This window comes from Miscanthus floridulus, chromosome 11 (genome assembly GCF_019320115.1).
Source record: "Miscanthus floridulus cultivar M001 chromosome 11, ASM1932011v1, whole genome shotgun sequence".
NCBI lineage: Eukaryota > Viridiplantae > Streptophyta > Magnoliopsida > Poales > Poaceae > Miscanthus > Miscanthus floridulus.
Genome location: NC_089590.1, coordinates 40,138,529 through 40,149,825, shown reverse-complemented (window position 1 = coordinate 40,149,825; position 11,297 = coordinate 40,138,529). Strand labels below are relative to the sequence as shown.

Genomic DNA, 11,297 nt, shown 5'->3' with positions numbered 1-11,297 from the left:
CGCATTTTATTTCATCTTCTCCAATGTTGATGCAACACATGCACCAACAATATCACAAATGATATGATCCACTTCATATCATCACGTAACCTTATTGGTTCATTGATCTTGACCTCACTTGCTCTTCATCGTTGCCTTCGTCCATTGGTGCCAAGTCTTGCACTCAAGCTTCACCGCCACGCGGTCCATCGCTCCAAAGCCTCCAACTTGCCCTTCACGCTTGCAACCAGTCCATCAAGCAAAGTCTTGTCTTGATCTTCTCCACCTTAGTCACATGAATCCATGTCATGTCTCATATGTAGTGAGCTCCTTCATCACATGTGTGAGCCTAGCAACAAATCAAAGCCATCTTCAATGTCATGGCATGAGTTGCTCATGCAAGTGTACCTATGGACTAATCACCTGTGTATCTCACAATTTAAACACATTAGTCCACCTAGGTTATCACTCAATTACCAAAACCAAACTAGGGACCTTTTAGTGATGTGTTTGATACATTCAAGACATTCATCGAGAGAATACACAATGAATTTGAAATAACTATCAAGAAAGTAAGAAGTGGCAATGGTAGTGAGTTCAAGAATACTAGAATTGATGAGTTATGTGATGAGTTTGGTATTAGGCATCAATTCTTGGCCAAGTACACTCCATAATCAAATGGCCTTGTTGAGAGGAAGAGAACTTTGATTGACATGGCAAGATCAATGCTAACTGAGTACAATGTTAGTCATTCATTTTGGGCCGAAGCAATCAACACAGCTTGCTACTATAGCAACCATCTCTATTGTCATCCAATGTTGGAGAAGACACCATATGAGCTCTTGAATGGTAGAAATCCCAATATTGCATACTTTTGGGTGTTTGGTTGCAAATGCTACATATTAAAGAAAGGCACAAGATTGAGCAAATTTGAGAAAAAATGTGATGAAGGCTTCTTGCTCGGTTACTCCACTACTAGCAAGGCTTACAGAGTTTGGAATTTGGCAAGTGGTACTCTTGAGGAGGTGCATGATGTTGAATTTGATGAAACCAATGGTTCCTGAGAGGAAGATGAGAATCTAGATGATGTGAGAGGCACTCAATTGGTCAATGCAATGAAGAAGATGGACATTGGTGACATAAGGCCTAGAGAAGTGATAGAAGTTGAAGATGACAAAGATCAAATGCTCTCTAACTCAAATGTGCAAGCTAGTGGTTCTCATGATCAAAGTCAAGCTAGTACAAGTGGTGGTCAAGTGCAAGATGAACAACAAGTGGCTAGTTCATCATCTCAACCAAATGACCAACCAAGTGCAAGCAATCCAAGTTCAAGTGCTCCAACCAATCAATGTTGCAAGAGATCATCCATTAGACTCTATAATTGGAGATATTTCTAGAGGTGTACAAATAAGATCAAGATTGGCATCATTTTGTGAGCATTTCTCTTTTGTGTCATTCATTAAGCCAAAGAAGATAGATGAAGCTTTGAAGGATGTTGATTGGGTCAATGCCATGCATGAAGAGCTAAACAACTTCACAAGAAATCAAGTATGAGAGTTAGTTGAGAGGCCTAAGGGACACAATGTGATTGGACCAAATGGGTCTTTTGTAACAAGCAAGATCAAGATGGGATAGTAGTAAGGAACAAAGCAAGATTAGTGGCTCAATGTTACACTTAAGTAGAAGGTCTTGATTTTGGTGAAACATATATCCCAGTTGCAAGATTAGAAGCAATTAGTATCTTGTTAGGCTATGCTTGTGCCCACAACATTAAGCTCTATCAAATGGATGTAAAGAGTGCATTCTTGAATGGCTACATCAACAAAGAAGTTTATGTTGAACAACCACCCGATTTTGAAGATGACAAGAAGCCCAACCATGTTTACAAGTTGAAGAAGGCATTGTATGGCTTGAAGCAAGTAGCTAGAGCATGGTATGAGAGGTTGAGGGATTTCCTACTCTCTAAGGGATTTACGATGGGCAAGGTTGACACCACTCTCTTCACCAAGAAGATAAGCAAGGACTTGTTTGTGTTGCAGATATTTGTTGATGGCATTATCTTTGGATCAACCAATCAAGACTTTTGTAAAGAGTTTGGAAATATGATGGCAAATGAATTTGAGATGTCCATGATTGGAGAGCTTAGTTACTTCCTTGGTCTTTAAATTAAGCAATTGAAGAATGGTGCATTTGTGAGTCAAGGCAAGTACATCAAAGACATGCTTAAGAAGTTTGGAATGGATGATGCAAAGGCAATTAGTACACCTATGGGGACAAATGGAAACTTGGATAATGATGCAAGTGGCAATATGGTGGATCAAAAGATGTCTCGGTCTATGATTGGAAGCCTACTCTATATGACTGCATCAAGACCGGATGTGATGTTTAGTGTATGCATGTGTGCAAGATTTCAAGCCTCGCCAAGAGAAAGTCATTTGAAGGCAACAAAGAGAATATTGACGTACTTGAAGCATACAAAAAATGTTGGGTTGTGGTATACCAAAGGAGCAAGATTTGAGTTAATTGGATATTCGGACTCCAATTATGCGGGATGCAAAGTTGAGAGGAAGAGCACTTTGGGTACATGTCAATTATTGGGAAGATCACTTGTGTCTTGGTCATTAAAGAAGCATAATAGTGTAGCACTTTCAACCACCAAAGCAGAGTACATTTTGGCCAGTAGTTGTTGTGCTCAATTACTTTGGATGAAGACCACCTTGAATGATTTTGAAATTAAGTTCAAACAAGTGCCATTGCTATGTGACAATGAGAGTGCTGTGAAGCTCACCAACAACCCAGTTCAACATTCAAGAACAAAGCACATAGATGTTTGTCATCATTTCATAAGAGATCATCAACAAAAACTGGACATTTGCATTGAGAGTGTGGGCACGGATGATCAACTTGTCGATATTTTCACCAAGCCACTTGATAAGAAGAGATTTTGCAAGCTAAGAAATAAATTGAACATATTGGATTTCTCAAATATGTGTTGATGCACCCCCACTATATGACATGACTCTCCTTCGAGCAAATAAAGGTAAAATTGGTTGACTTGTCATTCATTCTTTGCTAAGGACTTGTTTAGGGCATCTAGTCATTCCTCACGCTTTATAGGCTCATTCATGAAAATCAAATGAATTTGATGCTTGTATGGTACCACTATTGCTTCTATGTTTAAAATGATCTAGTGGTAGCATATGATATGTTTGTGGGCTTGTGAACCTAGTGTTTAATCTAGAAAATGAGCTATAAGTGTTTAACTCAACATGGTCAAGATAACCCTTAAAATGAGGTATGAAGAAGCTTGTCCTTAGATCAAACCGAGTTAAATATCTTTTGCAAGTGATCTAGATTGAACCAAATATGGGAAAATGATCCTCACTTAACATGGTTTCACCCTAACCTATCTAAATTTTTGAGCTCACCTTTTGTGGTCATTGATGACAAAGGGGGAGAGAAACAAAGATAAAAGTGATAGGGGGAGGGGGAGGGAAATGGACATAGGGGGAGAGATATGACAAAGGAAGGGGATCATTTAAAATTAGAAGCACACAAGTTGGGGGAGCAAGCTCATAAATTTGTATGTTGCATTTGTATGTGCATCACATATGCTTGCTTGTATGGCACAAGTTCTTTAAATTTCTTATCCATGCTTGTGTGGTGTATGCTAGATTATAGGATTGATTGATGGCATGTAAAACTAGCATGCATAGGATGATAGTTAGATGTGCCTTGCATGTTCTACAAGAAGTACTAGAACCATGCTTACAATGTTGATCTCATGAGGTATGTAGTGTTTGTGTTTTGCAAGTGCTTTCTAACTAATCATGGTGCTAAGGATGGTATATTAGTGCACTCCGATTGGTATCATGCTTCAAAGGTCCATTCTTTACACCTTAGCATCATTTGGTAGACATTACTTCCCCATGATTTCTATTCATGCATATGTGCAAGCTTTCAAGTCCAAACTCTTAGCACATATGTAGGGGGAGCCAATGCTACCAATTTGGGTTTATGAAACTTGTCCATATCCTTTACACATGGTAAAATGCTTGGGCAAGCAACATGAATCCAAAAAGATTTCATTGAATATCTTTGTGAAAATATTGTCATCAATTACCAAAAAAGGGGAGATTGAAAGCCCTAGTTTGGTTTTGGATAATTGATGAACCTATGGACTAATCCTTGAGCTAAGTGTGTAGACAAGAGAGGATGGTCCTAAACCAAGTGGTAGAGCTAGATGCTGGTCAAGGTGATGGTGGTGACCAAACTCGAAGATCAAGTGCTCCAACTTGGAAAAGAAGAAAGAAAAACAAAAACAAGGTTGATCAAGGCAAAGGTATCAAATAGGTTTTTGTTTTGGCACTCAAGACACCATAGAGGGTGTGAGTGTATTTAGGATCAATAGCCATACTATAAAGAGAGGAATTCTTTGGCTAAGCGGTTTATTGAGTACCACTAGGTGACATGATTCTTGCATATGCAGTAGGGACCTAGTGTGCTAACAATTAACCCTTGTAAAATGCTAACACACGAGCACACAAGTTCTATACTTTGTGGTTAGCAACTTGGAAGCAAGGGTGAAGTGTTTGAGGAGATAGAAAAAGAAAAGGTGGCGTGGCGTAGTGACCGGACAGTGGTCGCGGTGTGACCGAACACTTCTGGTACTAAACCCTAAGTCTCGGTCAGCCTCGATGGCTTGACCGGATGCAGGGACCAGACGTAGGCCTGTCGTCCGGTCAACCCGAAGTCTCAGCCAGCCTCGATGGCTTGACCGGATGCAGGGACCGGACATAGGCCTGTTGTCCGGTCAGTGGTTCAAGAGAAGGTGCAGGGCTATTGTGCGACTGGACTCGGAAGGAGTTGGAGACCGGACGCACAGGGGCGCATCAGGTTGATGCTGACATACGCTAACACAATCAATGAGTATGAGCAGTGAGAGGACCAGACTCTGGGCGTGTCCGGTCAGCTATGACCTGATGCGTCCAGTCAAGAAAAACATGCTCTAGATGCTCTCTATACTCGATCGGACCCTAAAGTGGCTGGGGTCAGATCATGTGCACAGGTGCGTCTGGTGCGTGGCTGACTTGCGCGCGCTTTGGCGCCTAACGATCAAATTTGAATCGTGCGACGTGGCAGACACTGAGTGGCTCGAGGGCACGACCAGACTCAGTGACTGTACGTAGGGGCTGCGTCTAATCAGTGCGTCTGGCGTCCCTTCGATAGCCCAACGGCTCTTTGAGCCTTGGGGCTCTATAAATAGGCTTCGGCCGGCTTGGGGCTCACTCTCTTGAAACTTTGACTTTCTTGACATCCTTGTGAGCCTAAGCAAACACCTCCCACTCATCTTCATTATTGATTGATCATCATAGTGAGATTGGGAGTGTTTCCTAGTGCATTTGCTTGAGTGATAGCATCTAGTGGCACTTGGAGATCGTTGTAGCTGTGGATTTCTTGTTACTCTTGGTGGTTGCCGCCACCTAGATGGCTTGGAGCAGCGGAGGAGTATTGGCACAATTTGTTGATTGTTCGTGGCCATCTCCGGTGATTATGAGGGGTCTTGTATCTTCCCCGGCGGAGAGCCAAAAGGTAACTCTAGTGGATTGCTCGTGTCATTGAGTTACCTCACTTGTGGTAGGTTCTTGCGGCGCCTAGTGAAGGCTTGGTGTGGTGCCAATTAGCCGCCGAACCACCGAGTGTAGGTCGACACAACGGGGACTAGCGTGCCGACAAACACGTGAACCTCGAGAGAAAAATCGTGTGTCACCTTGTGATTGGATTTCTCCTGGTAATTGATTGGCATTCATATTATGATTGGTTCATTTCTCGACATGGCGGTATAATCATCCTATTCACTCTCTTACATTCTTGCAAACTAGTTGAGTAGCAAGCTCTTTAGTGTAGCTAGTTTTGAGAGCTTGCTTGCTAGTTTAGTTTCACCTAGTTGAGCTCTTTAGTGTAGCTTGTTTAAGAGCTCTTAGTGAGTAGTGACTTAGCCTCTTGTGTGCCTAGAAATCATAGCAATTAGAATTGTTTGGATAGGTGCCTTGCAACCTATTGAAGAGCTAGAGCAAAATTTCATTACACCATTTAATGTATTAACCATTTGCTCTAGTGTATTTGTAGAGATTTTTATAGGCTATTCACCCCCCTCTAGCCATCTAGGACCTTTTAGCCGCCTCACCTGGGCCTCCGCGAAGTGATTTCACCTAATTGTCATACTGCTCTCACTCGATTTGGTGATTGGTAGTCACGGGATGCAAATCCCATGTGATTTGGTCATGTCTTGCACGGGGTACTAGAGACGCGTGATGTTTTGCAAGAAATCAAGTAATTTTTCTCAAGTCCACATTTCTTTTCTCTTTGACTTGGTAGATGCCGGATGAAAGGCTCATGATATTCTTTCATGCCTCTCAGGGAGAGCTAGAATACACCTGAGATTTGCAAAAAGGCACGTTATTTTACCAAAAATCTTAGATACTTATCTTGTATACAGATCAACAGAACGGTGCTTTACTGAACTTAATTAGTCTTCTACCCTGTTCAGGTTATACAAATTATGTTCTTGATGGACCTTTAAATTATGTTCTTGATGGACCTGCTTCAACTTATGGAGTTTACCATTTCAGGTTAGCTGCGCCTAATAATGCAAAGATCTATTAATTGTTTCAAATCTGTGTGCTCTTGCCTTGTATGTTAAAAGATTTCAGCTACATGTGAGCTTGTAGGCCAATGATGCATTTGGAGACTGGAAGGAGGAAGGTGCTGCTGCAAGAAGATAAATTTGTGTTCTTTTCCTGATATGTAGTTAGGTTCCATTTTTTCCTCTATTAGAGCACAGGTGCTTTTAGTGCAGTAGTGCAACATTTTGAAAAGTTAATAAAATTCATAGATGGGGCTAAGAATGCCTTCGTGCTGTTATTAATTTCACCAATGAGATCAAATCATGCATAACTTGGTACAAATTTATTCTGTCCATGATTTGCAGTGTGACCTTCTAGAAACTGGTCATCTATGTATGTCCTGGTGTTTCTATTCTACATTTATAATTCATGACATTTCATTTGGCTTCTTTTAAATTTGCTGTTGAACAATGAATGCATGATTGTATATCAGCTTCGACAAGATAAACAGTTCGTTTTATCAGATGGTGAAATCTGTATAGTAGTGTTTTGTAGCCATGCTTTCTTATCTATTTCTTTAATTATCAGTGTACATGAATATTGTAGGGTGACTATTGCATCCTTGGAACAAAAGTGTTCAGTACAAACTAAAAAGTGACCATGTCCAGCAACTGCATTGGTGAGTGCAGGTATCATGTTAATCCATTTTAGCAGTCTACAAAATACTGCAAAACCAAAATGGAAACAATTGTATAGAATTGAAAGGATCGTATCTTGATTGCCGAAGGCAGGGCTGTCCCGAGGATTTTGGGGGCCCTGTCCGAAAACCATATCTCTGCTAATGAAATAGGCATGCCATATTTCTACTCTTTGATGCATTAATACTGCATAATACTGAGCCTTACCCATATGTTTGCATTGCATGGTGCACCTGTTGGTTCTTAGGGGTTTGCTTTTCTTTATCAGGAGAAGGAGCTGCTTGAAAAGCACAATCTTTGGCTCGGACGTCAGCAAGGATTGCTGAGGTGAGTCTTTGTGATCTAACTCATGGTGGAGTCTTTTGTGATCTAACTTACGATGGATAGATATGATTTAGAACACATAAGCTGACTGAACCTTCGTGTTTCAGTTTGAAAGAGAGATTTCTGAATCTTCTAGCTCCTTTATGCGAAGCAAAGAACGCATCTCTGAATTGGAGCAAAGGGTATCCTACATGGAAAAGGTAATTTCTCATGCAGATGATTGCAATATTACTGTTTCCATCTAATCTATTCTCTTTATATATTGGTGATTGAAGGAGTTGCGCTCAATACAGGATACTGCAGCTGCTAATGAACAACGTCTGGGTGCTGCTTTATGTCAGTATTTAACTGCGGCCTTAGCGCCTAGAGATTCTCCACTCGCCTCCTGTTATCTCCTCATACGTATTCACCATTCTTATGGTTGAGAGAGGCTTTTTGTCACATCTTAATTGTTAATATCTCATGATCATGTTTTGAAAATAATAACTTTATTTTTATTTATACAGGTGCTGCTTAGTTTAATACTTAAATTTTTTTCGTGCTAGCAGAATGGCTGCCTTTGTATCAAAATTGACTTTAATAACTGTAGGCAATTAGTATAATTCCATGAATGACTCAATTAGCAACAAATAGTACTTCTGTATGTTGTAGTTTTCAAAAGCTGTGCGGCGAGTACCACAGAGATCCTTTAAATCTCTTACTGGTGATCTACCACATAGTTTTAAAAAACATCTGGTTGTTTTGATGTGCATCTCTAAAATGTTGCCGTGCTGTTAGCACGGACACTATACTAGTTTAAGAAAAGAGGGGCTGCGCGCGTTGCGTGATAGCAGTTGCGCGACCCGTCGCTAAATAAACTTTGCGTTCCACTAAGTCTATTCCAACAAAAGGCCCGTGGATTCTGCTTTGTTCACACCACCAAAGGAGGTGACAGTCTACAAGTTCGACAACTGCATTAAACCTAAATAAATACATGATCTTACTGACGGTTTTTAGCCATGGATCAAAAGCTATTTGAAACGGGTTTAATGCATGGATAAGGAATAGCAATTTGATTTTCATATGAATTGGAAAGAAAAAAAATACCTAGATAAGGAATCCATGTAAAACACAATTAAATTACACAAAATTTGAAGAAAACTATGAAAGGTTAATAGATTGACATGTTAAACCTAAATAAATTACCATCTAAATTATAATTAGTAAATAGGCTAAATTCAAAATTAAAATTTATAAAAAAATAGTAATTCGATTTGCATCACGAAAGCAGGGTCAACGAAGTGGAAGCCAGACCGTCAGCTTGAGTAACAACAAAAACATTGGTTGATGAAGTATCTAAATAAAAGTTAGTGTATTACTAAATGAAGTTTCTAAAACTCACATTTTTCACTCTCAAGGGCTAAAAACCACCATATTTGTTCTATAGATCCCAATTTCTAATGGCCTAGATCTATCAAAAAAAATTTATAGAAAAACAACAAACAAACACTCCAATAGATACAGAAGGGATCGAGAAAGAGATAGAAGTGCAAATCACACTATAAAAGAGTGAGTTTTTTGAAGGGGTTCTCCCTTTATAATAACCGTTCGATCTAGACGTCATGCTATATGAGTCTTCCGTCATCCGTGATCTTACATGTAAGATGTAAAACTCCTCCTCAACTAAGATTCCTCCTAGACCTAAAAATCTGAACACACGTGAGATGTAAGACTCCAACGCCCATATCATCACACTATAAAAGAGCGAGTTTTTTGACGGGGTTCTCCCTCTATAATAACCGTTTGATCTAGACGTCGTGCTATACGAGCCCTTCGTCATTCGTGATCTTACATGTAAGATGTAAGACTCCTCCTCAACCAAGATTCCTCCTAGACCTAAAAATCTGAACACACGTGAGATGTAAGACTCCAATGCCCATACGAGCCAAATTATCATGTTCGAGGACTCCGACGCCAATACAAGCCAAAAAGGACTCCGACGCCCATACGAGCCAAAATATTAATGCAAAATGTTTTTATACGAGCCAAAAATATTAATGTGAAACATATTTGAACTCGATGTCAAAAATATTAATGTGTAACATGTTTGGACTCGATAGTTGCTCAGTAGGAGTATATGCGTGGCCCTATCATTGAGTCTGAACCCATCTATAAAGATATTCTATTTCTATATTTAAAGAAATGTCTATGATATATATGAACTGATATATCGAGAATTCAATTAATATTTCCATTGCATTTGAAATATTTTTCGTAAATACGTGCGTGTCGCCCGGACATATTTGCTAGTTATACAACATTACAAGTGATTTTTGCCATGGTATTAAGAAACATGAAAACTAAATGAAACGTCAATGGGAGAGATTACATGCATGGACATGGGTTACCATGTCATACCAATCTCTTGGCACGCCTTGAAAAATCATCGAAGCAATTCGGATCCCCCGTACCACTTATTCATAAATGTACTCTATGTCTTGTCATGTCAACATGTCCCCTCACTGTCGATGTAAGTTCACTGAGTCACCCTTTTCCCGTGTTTTTATGAAAATTGTGACATAATTGTGGCCAAATAGAACATGTCAATTCCAGTGGCCATGGCTCAAATTTGACGGCTTTCATGGTGGTGACCTTAGAGAGGAACAAGCTTTGGCATCCGAGATTATGACCAAATCATGAAAGACATATTTGGCTTTTGTCATCTTATGAGCAATGGGACAATCAATTCTTAGATACATATGCCTAAGAAGTTTTCGAGCAACGTAGGAAGTTCGTCTTTTTCTTCAAGGGAAGTTGGTCTTAAGCAAAAAAAAAAAAAAATGATGACATCATGGCCAACAAGATAGCGGCATAATGACATTGGTAGCAATCCTAAATCAGCAAATCAGCTATGATGGTTCCATAATTTCCGTGCGAAGAGGCGCCGATGACAAGGCCAACCAACAGTCCCTTGAGGTAGAAGTCATTCTAACGAATATGAGAAACATTACAATACATCTGGGTTGTTTTGGAAGAAAAGCCAATTATGAATCCACAACAATATGATGCTAATTTTAATTTAGAACAGGACAAGTAACTGAATAATTTGTGGGAACCTTGGATAGTTGTTGCTTTTGTTGAGGAATGGAGCTCATCTAGAGGAAACCAAAGGCTACCTTAATTCGGCTCAACAGGAAGCGATATAAATAAGAGAAGAGAGGAGAAAAAAGAAGAGAGAGATGACAATTCTTTAACGAAGTAGATAATGGGCCATACTGTACGGAATGGAACCAATGAAGAGAGGACGATACGATTAAACAAAGAAAAAATTATTTACAATAATTATTTTTAAGTAAAAAATCTAAATGTTTAATAAAATTGTTAGCTAATGCTATCTGTACGGGCTACCTTGTTAGTTTGACCAATATATTTAAAAATACTAACGTCTATGGTACGAAATTAGTATTATTAGATTAATTACGAAATATGTTTTCAAAGTCAAATTTAGAAGAAAAAAATGATATGTTCTAAATCTAGAATTGTATTTTTAGGAACTGAGGGAGTATTATGTAAAAGTGTATGTAGTATTATTATCGAAGGTTGACAAATATCCTAGAGACCTAGAGACAGGGAGAGTAAGCGGCCTTGTTAGAAGTATAGATAGGCACAATTAAAAATAGAGATAGTCTTA

At 39.4% G+C, this 11,297-nt stretch overlaps 1 long non-coding RNA gene across 1 annotated transcript; it reads left to right on the top strand.

The window, feature by feature from the left end:
* Positions 1–6,174: 6,174 nt before the first annotated feature.
* Positions 6,175–6,611, top strand: LOC136492970 (uncharacterized). Its single transcript, XR_010768277.1, has 3 exons — positions 6,175–6,312; positions 6,400–6,433; positions 6,530–6,611. It is a non-coding gene; the product is annotated as an uncharacterized lncRNA (long non-coding RNA).
* Positions 6,612–11,297: the final 4,686 nt, after the last annotated feature.